The following is a 12,235-nucleotide window of genomic DNA, read 5'->3' as shown; positions in this document are numbered from 1 at the left end:
TATTATATTGTATGTATACTAATCAGAGGTTAACAATTAATGGATCTTAACTAGGGTTGGGGCTTAGGATGGCATTTGAGAAAACGGTAGTGGTAGGAAGATCAGTTCTCACAGTCTCCCGGCTTTCCTGGGAAGCAAGTTATGAAGGTCCCCACAAGAGAGATGCCCTTTCTTTAACCAGAAGAAGAGAAGATCCTTATGTCTGAAGACCAAGGTCGCAGAAAAGAATCTGAAGAAAAAGGGCGTGCTACACTCCCTGGCTTAGTATTATTGGGTGGTGTTCTTTCTTCCCTAATGATATTTCTCTATGATTTTCAACTCCTCCTCAAATCAATACTTTTTTAAAAAACTGTTTCTTCATCTCTTTATTTCCTTGCAAAGGCTCTTGTGCCACATACAACTTACATGAAACATATTTGTATGTCTTTCCTCTTGTTGATTTGTTAATCAGACTGGGTAAGGGAAAGGTAATTTTTCAGGCTTTCATCTAATCATTTATAAACAGTTTGAATTCAGAGTGTGTTATTATTTATTTTTCAATCCTTACAGACAATAAAAAATAAAATTCATACAAAGACCTGAAAAGAGTTTAGAACAGTGAGTTTATAAAATTACTTTCAGCTAGCTTAGTTTTCCATGCACTGAAGAAGCTCTGTGCATCATCACTGTGCAGTATGAATTCTGACATCTTAGTTCTGCACTCTTTTAAGGTTCTGTGTTATAAATATAGTAGATATCAGTAACAGAAGGAATATCTGAGCCAATTGTTCAGTAAGTGCCAATTAACATAAATACTGTGTTTTGCCTTTGGAAATAAAAACAGTAGCGAGCTAATTGTAAAATAACAAATGCTTTCAATATTCAACCTACTTAGAATACAGACCAAGTTTGGCATACTTGATATACAAATTGTATGTACAGTTACATATATTCATAAAATATCGCCCACTGAGAAATACAAAAGGGTCTTTTTTTCTGTGGCCCTACAATAAAAAGGTAGCAGTGTGGTACAGAAGGCTGTGTTGTTTCAGGTTTCAGATTAATAGTCAATATCCTTGGAACAGATGTTAAGTCCTCATTTACACCGGTGTGCATCTACTGCCTATTTCCGGTGGAATAGGTTTCACTCTGATCAATAAATGTATCAGCCTAGTTGTTCATCTTGTTAGAGAGGTCAAAGTGGTGACAGAGGTACATCTGTTTTCATGTCAAATAATGTCTGAGGTAATGAATCCTCTCCAGCTAGATAAACAACACTCCTACAATTGTCCTTCGGTCCCCCACTACAGAACTGATCATGATTAAGCTGAGGCACTTGGGGAATTGAAAGTGTTGGCACTTTCTAAAACATTTTATACCTAAACTTTACACTCATCTATGTGGTATTTTCATCTCTTCAGCAGTGACCTTGCTGCATAATATGCATCTAAAATGCTGGGTTTTTTTTTTTCAGTGTCATTTGTCTAGGTGAGAAAATGTGGCAAAATATTCCAAACTGTATCCCTTGAATTGTTTTCAGTTGCCTAGATAATCATATTTCTTTCCAAGGATAAAAATTTTACTTATACTAACGCATAATAAAATTCATAATGAAGATACAATGCAAAGTATATATAAATACATTTTTAATGTAAATACTTTATGAATACTTGGTAAATGGTATCAAAATATTGTTTCTACTTAAATGGCTCAATGAGGGAAACTGCTAGTTTATCAGAGGACAATGTATGAATAGATGTTTAGACAAATCTACAACTTCTATAACTAAGTTATTTTGGAAGAAAAAATATGAATATGATGTCTTGTTTGCTTGATGGATAGGGCAACTTATTTCTGGTTGGATTAAGTTATTGTATTTCATCAAGCCTATTTCCTATAACAGAATTGGATGTGATAAATAGATTCAGTCACTCTGATTTGTAGCTACTTGCTGAATTGCTAGCATTCATTTTAGCTCCCACTTTGGCATTGATTGACCATGTACTCCTGTCTCTTGAAGCAAGTCACTTGAGTCCTATAGTCATTGGTGTCTAGATTGGTAAAATATAGAAAATGGACCCTTACTAAACAAATACCCTTGGGATAGTGCATACTTCAGACCTTGGGACAAAGCACAAATGAGCTGAATAGCTGGCAACAGGTGAAAGCAAGCGGGCTAGCCCCATCTGTGCAATGACGAAGAGGTAACGGCAGTTATCCAGAACTAACCTCTTTCATGACTTTAGGATTTTATGGTCAAATAAAATTTCAGCACCTTAGGTGGGCACAACTGTTGGTTAGCTTTTTCAACTAGAGACTTCAGTAACTAAACAGTACCAATATTATTTCACACAGAAAGGAAGGTCTCAATCTGAATATTGGGAAGGCTATTACAGCTGAAGGATAAAAAGCATTTACCAACTATTTCCACTTAAGTTTTCTTATAGTTCTTAGTACAAAATACTTGATCATTTACTGGGCCCAGAGGATGGAAGTATCATTTCAGAGCAAGACCCTATACTGCAGAGTGTGATATTGGCCAGAATGGAGATACAGAGGACAGGCTGAATGCAGTGTCTGGGGGTCAATTGTAGGCAACTGTTCTTGGATCAAAGGCTGGAGTTTGCAGGAAGCCTCTCATCCTAAGGTAAGTACCCTGGTTTTAGAGAGCATAGGAAATGACAAACTGGATGAACTCAGACTCCAATTTCAAGGACAATCCATTGACCGAGGTTAATATTAAATATCCAGGTCAAAGGTAATATACTCAGTCATATTTGTGTAGTTGACAATCATAATACTGGCACAAGAGCAGGATGAAGGTGAAGGTTGACAGTCTCCTTAGTTTCTGGATTATTACTAATCTTTAAATTACTGAAAATAGAGAAGTACTTCATTTTCACTGTTGGGTCAGAACTGATCTTTATGTAGTGGCCATGTCCCCGGCAGATGGGAGCTGTGGGGTCAGGGTCTTTCAGAGCTCATTGTAATGACTAATGTGAAATGAACGAAACCAGTGTCATGAGAAATACTCTCTTTCTCTGGAAGACTTGATAAAAGGTTTCCACATAATTTTTGTGCTGTGAAGTGGTTTAAAAAATATTTGTAGGGGACTGGGATGTAGCCCTGTAGCTCAGTGGTAGGGTACTTGCCTATTGTGTATGACGCCCTGGATTCGATCACCACCATTGGAAAAAATGTTTATAAATCCTTAAAAAGCAGTCACAGAAAAGGGGGATAATGTAAGAGGAAGAGTTAAATGTGGTGGAGGATGGGGGACCTGGGTAAAGGAGGGAATATGTGGAGGAATAATTAAGACTAAAAAGCTTAGAAAAGGTCATATGGAAACCTACAACTGTAGAAACTTCCTAAAAATATACATACACACATATAAATAGAGTTTAAGTGGAGCTACTGGGCAATAATGTCCCTACTAGATACCATAGGCTAACAATAAAAGGCCCAGTACCAGAATGGGTTTCTCTTCTGGAATTGTTAGACAATGAGGTCCCATAGACCACCAAACAAAACAGGTTATTGTCAATACTCTTAGTTACCCTCCCTAACTTGAATGTAAGACCCTGTGATGAAGATACCACATACCTGAGTCACAACTTGAAAAATCAAGTTGGTACTGTTCTGGAAGCTTAAGCCCTATTGGCTTTCATAGTGCTTGAAGGTGCTATGCAGGCTGCCATAGGGGAAAAGTAATTATAAATTGTATCCAGCTGTGAATCCTGTGAGCAACAATTATGACTGGCCTGGAAAGACCTGCCTATTGGTGCAATAATAGCAACAGTGTCCTGGGAGTAATCAACCGCTTTCTGATTGGATTTAAGATCTACTTCACAATATGAGACCTATGCCTGGTATCACTATCAGAGCCAGAAACTTGTGGCTAAACAGGCCATAGCCTGAGGGGAGAACCTACCATTATTATTCTGCTAAATGGATACAGTATTAAACCAACTTTTAATGACTTATTGTTATACTGTTATACCCATAGATTAGTGCATCTCTCAACTCTCATCAGAGAATCTACTTTTTGCAGATGATGGTGATTAACACAGAGACTCATAACTGGTCAATGTGCAGAGAATAAGAAACTGGAATGTTCAGCCCTAAGTGAGACACCTATATCACAGCCCATCCACCCAGACCTCAGGGATCACTGTGGAAGAGGGGGTAGAAAGATTGTAAGAGCTATAAGCTATGGATGACCGCAATGAAACAGTGTTTCAACAGAGCAGTTTGCATATATAAAATCATAGTAGTTGTGACAGCCTGAGAAAGACATTTTTTAAATATGTATTTTATTTTTATTTTATGTCTATGAGTGTATTGCCTGCATGTATGTGAGTGCACCCATGTCGTGCAGTACCGTGGAGGTCAGAAGAGGCTTCAGATTCCACTGGAATTGGAGTCAAGGACGGTTCGTAGCCACCATGTGGGTGCTGGGAATCGAACCTGGGTCCTCTGCAAGAGCAGTCAGGGCTCTTAACTGCTAAGCCATCTCTCCAGCCTGAGAAAGACATTTTGATGATAGCTCCCAGTGTCTAGGGAACCATAGGGACAACCTGGTTAATGTGGTAATATGGTTAAGCCAAAAAGGTCAGCTCATTGCCAGTAAGTAACAAAGCCTGCATTTGAATCCAGCCTTGATTGAGTCACTTGGGAAGGTGAACTATTAGACAGTGCCAGCATGCTCCTACCAAGAGTTCTCACATTAGCATAGAACATACTATGACATAGGAAACATCAAAAGTTTTCTCAAATTTTCTGTCATGATCCAGCCATGTTTTGATCAATAAAATTCTTTTAGATGTAAAAAGAAATATAATACTTAAACTTAGGCAGTTTATTAATTTTTCATTCTGATATATTTTAGCATTTTTGCTTTGTACATATATGAGTCAATGATGTTAATCTCATTTTACTGAAGAATAATATTTTAACATCATGAGAGATTTATTTGATTACTGCTAAACTATGACTTGAAGACAGCTGTAGAAACACAGGAAGAGTTCTCTTCTTTTTAAATCTTTTTTGTTGTTGTTAATATTTAACAGTCTGTTAAACCCTTTAATCAAGTCCCATGAGTTTGACTATTAATTTTATAAAATGATGATAACTTTTAATATTTCTCCCTTTTTCATTCCTGTCAGTTCTCTATAGAGGTCAAATTTGTAGGCACAATTTCTTAGTAAAGACTCCGTTTGAATGGTTTAAAAGTAAAACTCAGTGCATCTGAAATGAAACTCATTTTTCAACAACTAATATTCATACCTCAACCAGCCTGTCTGCTGACAGCTTATAGCCTCTGTCCCATTCGGTGCTTAGATTAGAATCTTAGACTTCTTATACAGCAACAATCCCATCATATTTCATATCCTCTTGTACTTTAAAATAGGTACCCAGGTCACCGCAAATCTTTATCCTGTGAAAGTCATTTATTTCATGATTTATTTGAAAAACATGTTGCAATAACTTCCTACCATCCTACTGTTAGTCTCATTACACTGAATTTTTTCTTCGCATCGGTTTTAGAATAAACACACACACACACACACACACACACACACACACATCTGACTAAGGCAGTTTTCTTTGTAAAATTCTTTAATAATAGAGTGGTTCCTGCAGAATATAAATGATGACACAGCATGGTAAGCAGCTCTTCTTGGCCTACCTTCTTTTTGTCTCTAACCATCAGCTTTGCATTACCATTTGTGTTAATCATCTTTCTACCATCATAATGAAGGAACTAAAATAATTGTAAAGAGAAAAAAATGTTCTGAGAGATAGTTTTGGATGTTCCAATCCAAGATCAGTCCCAAATCATTGTTATGGGCCTCTGGCGGGCATGTTAGATGACACTGCAGAGGCGCATGGCTATCTACACTGCTCACCTTCAGGCAAGGAAGCAAAGGAGAAAGAAAGGTAAGAACCTGTGTGGCACAATCTGCTTGCAGGATACACCCCTACCAGTAAGGACCTCCTACTAGCCCCCACTTGGGAGATATTCCACCTCCCACCCTGGGGCTTGAGTGGTCTTACAGAGGTCAGGCCTTTGGGGGGCTCTGACCTAAGTCTAAAGGTTAATAATCTAATCTGATGCCAGCTTTCACTTCTGACTGGAATTTGGTCCTGTAGCCTCTGGCAACTGTGCCTTGGTGATGCAGATTCCTTTCTTTTCTTCTCTTTTCTTCTCTTCTCTTTTCTTTTCTTTTTTTCCCTGCTTTTCTGTTTACTTCTTCACAAGTCAGACACTCTCTTCAGCATTTCTGAGCCTGTTTGTCCCTCCTCATATAATAATTATGACTTTTCTTTATGTGCTTTCTTATGGACTTGTGAACCTGCATAGAATGTTGTATTATGAATTTCTTATTGGCAGTAGGGCAGGAGGGGGAGGAGGGAGAGGGAGGTGTAGAGGGCCATGTGGACCATGGAACAGCTAGGCAGCAAGTAGCTTTCCACGAAGGACATTATCAAGCTTCTGCAGGACTTTGGTTCTCATTCGTTTCTTGCAGAGCATCAGTTATTAGAAAATATTAAAAATTTAGTTAAGACTGCTAATGAGGACAATGTGATTACATCCTCTAAGCATCATTTTCAAAGTAAGCATTTCAAAGGTACTAAAATAGAAACAAAGTATCTGAGCAAATAAAAAATATAAAGCTTAATAATGAGGGACTAAAGAAGCCAAGTCTGAAGAGACCCTGGATGAGGGTCCACGAAAATATACAAAATCGATTCTGAGAAAGGGAGATAGAGCCAACTTTCTTAAGAGGGAGATGCTGTAAACTTTCAGTACACAAGAACACTAATGGATATGGATAGGGCTGGATTCGTTGTTGTTGTTTTTGTTTGTTTCTTTGTTTCTTGAGACAGAGTCTCACTATGTAGCCTGGCTAGCCTGCAACTTGCTATGTAAATCAAACTACTCTCAAACTCTCAAAGATCTGCCTATCTCTTCCTCTATCTCTCAAGTGCTGAGATTAAAGACATGCCACCAATCCCAGATGGTGAGACCATTTTTGATGTTAATATTGAATCAAGTTCAAAGGAAAAGAAAAGCACCAAGCCTTTAAGTTTGAAGACTGGAGTAGGCAAGGCTATCAGAGGATGGGGTGAAGCATCTTGACTACAAGCAAAGGAGAAGAGGCTCAGTGGAGACCGGAGCAGAAAGCAGCAATGGAAAGAAAGCATCACATGATGCCAAAGTTCTACCAAATGCAAAACTGCGTTTTGAATCAGAATTAGCAGATATTGATTGAAGGAGTGCTTCATATCTAAAACATCAGCAAAAATAAAATCTTGGCCTTGAAACTTGTGTAGCTGATTAGAACTCATTACTATTATAAGGGAAGAGGCAAGGGAAAATTCAAGGAGTTAAAGTTGGGAGTACTTGATCCCAACTTTTGAGAAATGTAATCCCTTTTAAGTCCCTTGAAGCCTCAAGTATTTAGCTGTGTAAAGATGAAGAACTTTTTATCCTTTTACTTCACATTGCAAACTAAAGGGCTGGTTCAATAAAAATATGCCAACTGTTTTATTTGGAAAAAAATGAAAACAAAACAAATATCTTCATCCTATATCACCATGATGACGGCACCTGAGTGATACTCATTTTTATCCTCAACACCGAATGCAAAGCTGGCTACTAGTGGTAGCTTAAGTATATTACAGAATTCACAGAGAGAAATAAACACAAGTGAATGAATACTATACCATTCCTTTTCACTTACAGAGTCACATCCTCATGTATGACCACAGTGTTATCAAACATTTTCAAAGCATAACCTTAATCTACTCTGGAAAAGAATTGTTTCTACTTTGAAAAGATACCTCACTGCATTGTACCGTGAACAAAACTTGTACGTAATTAATCGATACAGAGATCAATAGGTGTCTCTAATTCACCAATAATTATGCTTAGAAATGTCAATAATATAAACAACACATATTATGTAAAAATAATAGTTTGCATTTGCAAAGCACGTTCATATACCCTTCTGAATAGATTAAAGAGGTATTAAAATATATATTCAACAAAAAGTCATATCATCCCCAAAGGCTCATGTGGCTCCCAGCATGGCTGGAACCTGGTAGAAATTTTAGAAGGCATTGCCTAGTGGAAGTAGGTGAAAGAGCACCATGCCCCTGATGGGTAAAATGGTACCCGGGACTTGATTTCTGAAGCTTGTCAGCTTCCAGGCCATCACAGAGAGCAGCTTTGTTCCACCACACCCTCTCTAAACATCATGATGTTCTGCCTCCCTTAGACCCAGAAACAACAGAGAAGTAACCATAAACCAACATCTTAGAAACCATGAGCAAATTTAATTTTTTCTCCTTAAGTTGATTTTCTTAGGTATTTTGTCACACCAACAGAATGTTGAATAACATAATCCCTTTTTATTTATTTATTTATTATTTATTATTTATATTATTGTTCTTTTTGAGGCAGGGTCTCCCAGTAGCCCAAGCTGACCTGGAATTCATTATTTAGACCAGGCTAGTTTTGAACTTCCATCTGCCTCTGCTTCTCAAGTGCTGGGATTAAAGGTGTGCACCACCACACCAAGATATAAAATTTTACTATTTATTTATTGAGACAGGGTTTCCTTATAGCCACATCTGTCCTGGAGTTCACTGTGTAGACCAGGAGGCCCTCCATCACACAGAAATCCACCTGTGTCTTCCTGAGTGCTGGGATTAAAGGCATGCATCACCATGTCCAGCAACAATCCTCATATTTTACAAAATGACACTGAGCTTTAAATTGCTGAAATAATTTTTCAAACAAATAAAAGATGAGCCAGGACCTAACACACAAATCCTATTTTCCAGCTCAGTTTTATTTTCCCCTACAAATCACATACTAGAAAAATGAAAAGGGAAAAGTGCACAACAACACAGTTGTGTTTTACCACCTCCTGCTTAAAACTGTGTGAGAGGGAAAGTGAAATAGAGTGATTCTAGTTCTGTATTTCCAGTACTGGAAAGCTGAAGGAGATGACAAAGGTAATTACGTTGCTTGTGCACAGTCCTTTCATTTTAAATTCTTCTTGAACATAGCGCTACTGAAATTTTTCCACTCAGCAACCTCTTGTCACTGTTTACCCCTCGAGCTGTCAAGATTATATCCCAATGTGAGGGAAAAATTTTTTATATCTTAAAATAATTTCATCTAAAAATAAATACAGTGAAAGTGAAAGGCAGCCACCCAAGAAGTCTTAAATGAATATGTATCTCCCTGACATTCTAACAGAACAAGGGCTGAGAACTTCTCCAGTAAACTGACAGTTGCTCAGCTAAGGGAGGAAGTCAGGGAAAGGAGTAGCTAAATCACTGATTGATGTCTTCTAAGAAGACAATGCTCCTCCATGGAGCTTAACCTCTCAAGCAGAGGACTCCTCTCCTGGCTGAACTTTTATCATGATATCTGTGTGGTTAACACTCACACTGACAGGCAGCTTCCTACTTTATATAAAATCTATGATGCTTGAATTTACAGATGATAGATAGAACATTTGGATTTCTCAATAAAAATAGTTTTAAAAAGCCTTCTAGCCAGCATAGAATTTAAGTAGATGAGAGAAATGATTTTTTTATGTAAACCTTAGTAACCTAGAAATAACTCTTAGAATGTATCAATATTCATCCAATCTACTCAGTTATTCATTCTTGAAACAAAATTGTACACGTTCTGTGTCAATCATTATGACTGATACAAATATAATATTTAGGTTATTGTGAGCAGTGAGAAAAATATGTCATGAAGAGCTACCTGAAAGGTTCAGTGCTTTTTCTCATCTGGAAAGAAAGAAAATTCATTTCAATAGAATAACCAATTTGTTATCAGAACTCCAGGCAAGAGGACTAAATATGGATATAATTCACTAAGCAGTTCAGTAACCCCAGAACTAGTGAGACTCAGCAGAGATGTGGGAGGGGAAAATAACTCAGATTCAGGAAAGAGGCAGAGTGAATGGCAGCAGGTGATCATGAGTTGTAGATTAATCAGAGAAGCATAAAGTTCAGTGTATGATGAGTGACTGGAAGGTGCTACTCAGGAAAAACAGAGGAAGAAGAGGTACAGGAGGAAGAAGAGATGGGGAAGAGGGGAAAGTGGAAGAAAGCAAGCTTAGGAAGTAGGAACTAAGCACTATTTATGAAATAGCTTATAAGCATTTATTAAAGCTGAAAGATAAGCATGTTCTGAGAAACAGTTGGATGAGAATTTCAGCTTGGGATTTACTAGCATGGAAGTCTTTAAGTGGGAATTCCTTTTTGAATCATTTCATTAATTTTTCAAAATTTTGTTGTTAATGTATTTCTAGTTTAAAAAGTAAGATTTTTTGCAAGGATTTAGTGCAAAATAGCAGTGCCCTGATTCACTTCTAATTACCTCTAAGACTTTACTTCTAGAAGCAAACTTTTTAGATGCTCTAGTTCTGTCTTTGCTTGTCTCCACCTTCTATTTTGTTTTATTTTGAGGTTTTGTTTTTTTTTTTGTTGTTGTTCTTTTTTTTTTTTTGAGACAAGCTCCCCAGGTGGCCTCAGCTGGCCTGGAATTTACTATGTAGACCAAGCTGGCCTTGATCTCACAGGGTTCTTCCTTTCCTCTACCTACCGCATGCTGGTGTTAAAAGCTTGCTTCACCATACCTAGCTGTCCCCTTGTTCTCAATGGTTTCTTGGCCCTGTTTTTAGACATTGTGTAGTGACTTCATATTACAGAAGACGATACGGTTTGAATGTGAAATACTCTCCTCTGCCCAGGCTCATGTGTTTGAAACTTCAGTTCCCAGCTGGCAGCCCTGTTTTGAGGGTAGTAGAACCTTTAGGAGGTTGGGCCGTGTTAGAGGAAGTAAGCCCTTCAGCCATGCCTCATGGGCTATGTTTGCTCTTTTTCAGCTGGTGTTTCCTCTCTGCTTCATGTGCTGTGGAGAGGTAAGCAAGCTCTCTCATACACACACACACACACACACACACAGGATGGAGCTGCCAATCACTGTGACTTCTTCACCAAGCAGACTGCTTCTCCTCACACTGTGAGCCAGGGTAAGTGCTGCTTCTCTCAAGTTACTTCCTGTCAGGTGTTCTGTCATAGCAATGAGAAAAGTAGAACATAGAACACAGAACATAAATTTTTTTGTGCTTGCCCTGACCTTCTTCACAGTCACAGATGCAACTGGAAAAGTAGCAAGTGGTTTTATTGTTGTGACTATGCAAATATTAGCCACAAAAACATCATGTAATGTGTTATGCCTGTATTTCCTTTCTTATAAAACAGTTTCTCTGTGGTGTTAATTAGTTCTAATCTTTTACTTGCTTGGTTTTCTATATGGCTATCTATTATCATGTCTTCCTCAGCTCCCAGAAGGTTAAATATGCTCTCAATACATTCAAACAGCCTGGGTGAATCTAAAAGCTCCCATTTTTCTTGTCAATATCAGTGGAACAGTCTGTCACCCTCTGGCATGCTATGACTATCACGCTGGGAATTTCACTAAAGCATTATTACCTCCTGGCATTGTGATACGCTTCCTTGTTACAGACTGAATCATGCCTTCCCAAACTTCACATTTTGAAACTCTTAAGTCCCAGTTCCTCCAAATGTGATATTTCTGAGAAACAGGTCTGAAAAAAAGTAATGAAAAGTCACAGGCTGAAGACAGAACTCCGTAGTAGAGCCCTGACCCAGCTTGTGTGAAGAGCTGGGTTTCATCCCCGTCACTGTAAGAAGAAAAATGTCATGTCATGCTCTAATCTAATCTGCCGGTCCTGTTACAAAGAGTTGGTGGAGTCACACAGAGTGACCAGGGTTCTGTCTGGAGGTTAGTCATTTGAATGGCCAGCAGGGAGTCAACGGAAAGCAAGGAAGGAAGCATCAGCGGAAACCAGCATGCAGCTTGACCAGGGCCTTCCACCTCCAGAACTGTAAGAAAATGGTTCTGTTGGTTCGGCCACCAACCACCCTGGTTTCTTGCCAGGGTAGCTTCCAAAGTAATACAACTCCATTTGTTGTTCTTTTTGCCTCCAGTACCACTACATTCTTGGCAGAGCTTATGCTTACATATTTTTTGTAGAAGAGAGATTAAAGGCTGTTTTACTAACTGAAAATAGTTAAAATTATAACTATATTTATAATAAAGTGCTTGCATATATAATTCTGGGTAATTTATTCTCATTCTACTTATTCCCTCTTCTACTGTAAAAATTATGAGTTACAGACCTATGATTTCGGT

General features: G+C 38.1%; 1 pseudogene; it reads left to right on the top strand.

Moving 5' to 3' along the window:
- The first annotated feature begins 5,842 nt into the window (after positions 1 to 5,842).
- LOC103730728 lies at positions 5,843 to 7,256 on the top strand (annotated as a pseudogene).
- The last annotated feature ends 4,979 nt before the right edge of the window (positions 7,257 to 12,235 follow it).

The sequence above is a fragment of the Nannospalax galili genome, unplaced genomic scaffold (genome assembly GCF_000622305.1).
Source record: "Nannospalax galili isolate Female #2095 unplaced genomic scaffold, S.galili_v1.0 scaffold973, whole genome shotgun sequence".
In the NCBI taxonomy this organism is placed as follows: Eukaryota; Metazoa; Chordata; class Mammalia; order Rodentia; family Spalacidae; genus Nannospalax; species Nannospalax galili.
Note: the sequence above shows the minus strand (reverse complement) of the source record. Positions and strands in the feature narration are given on the sequence as shown.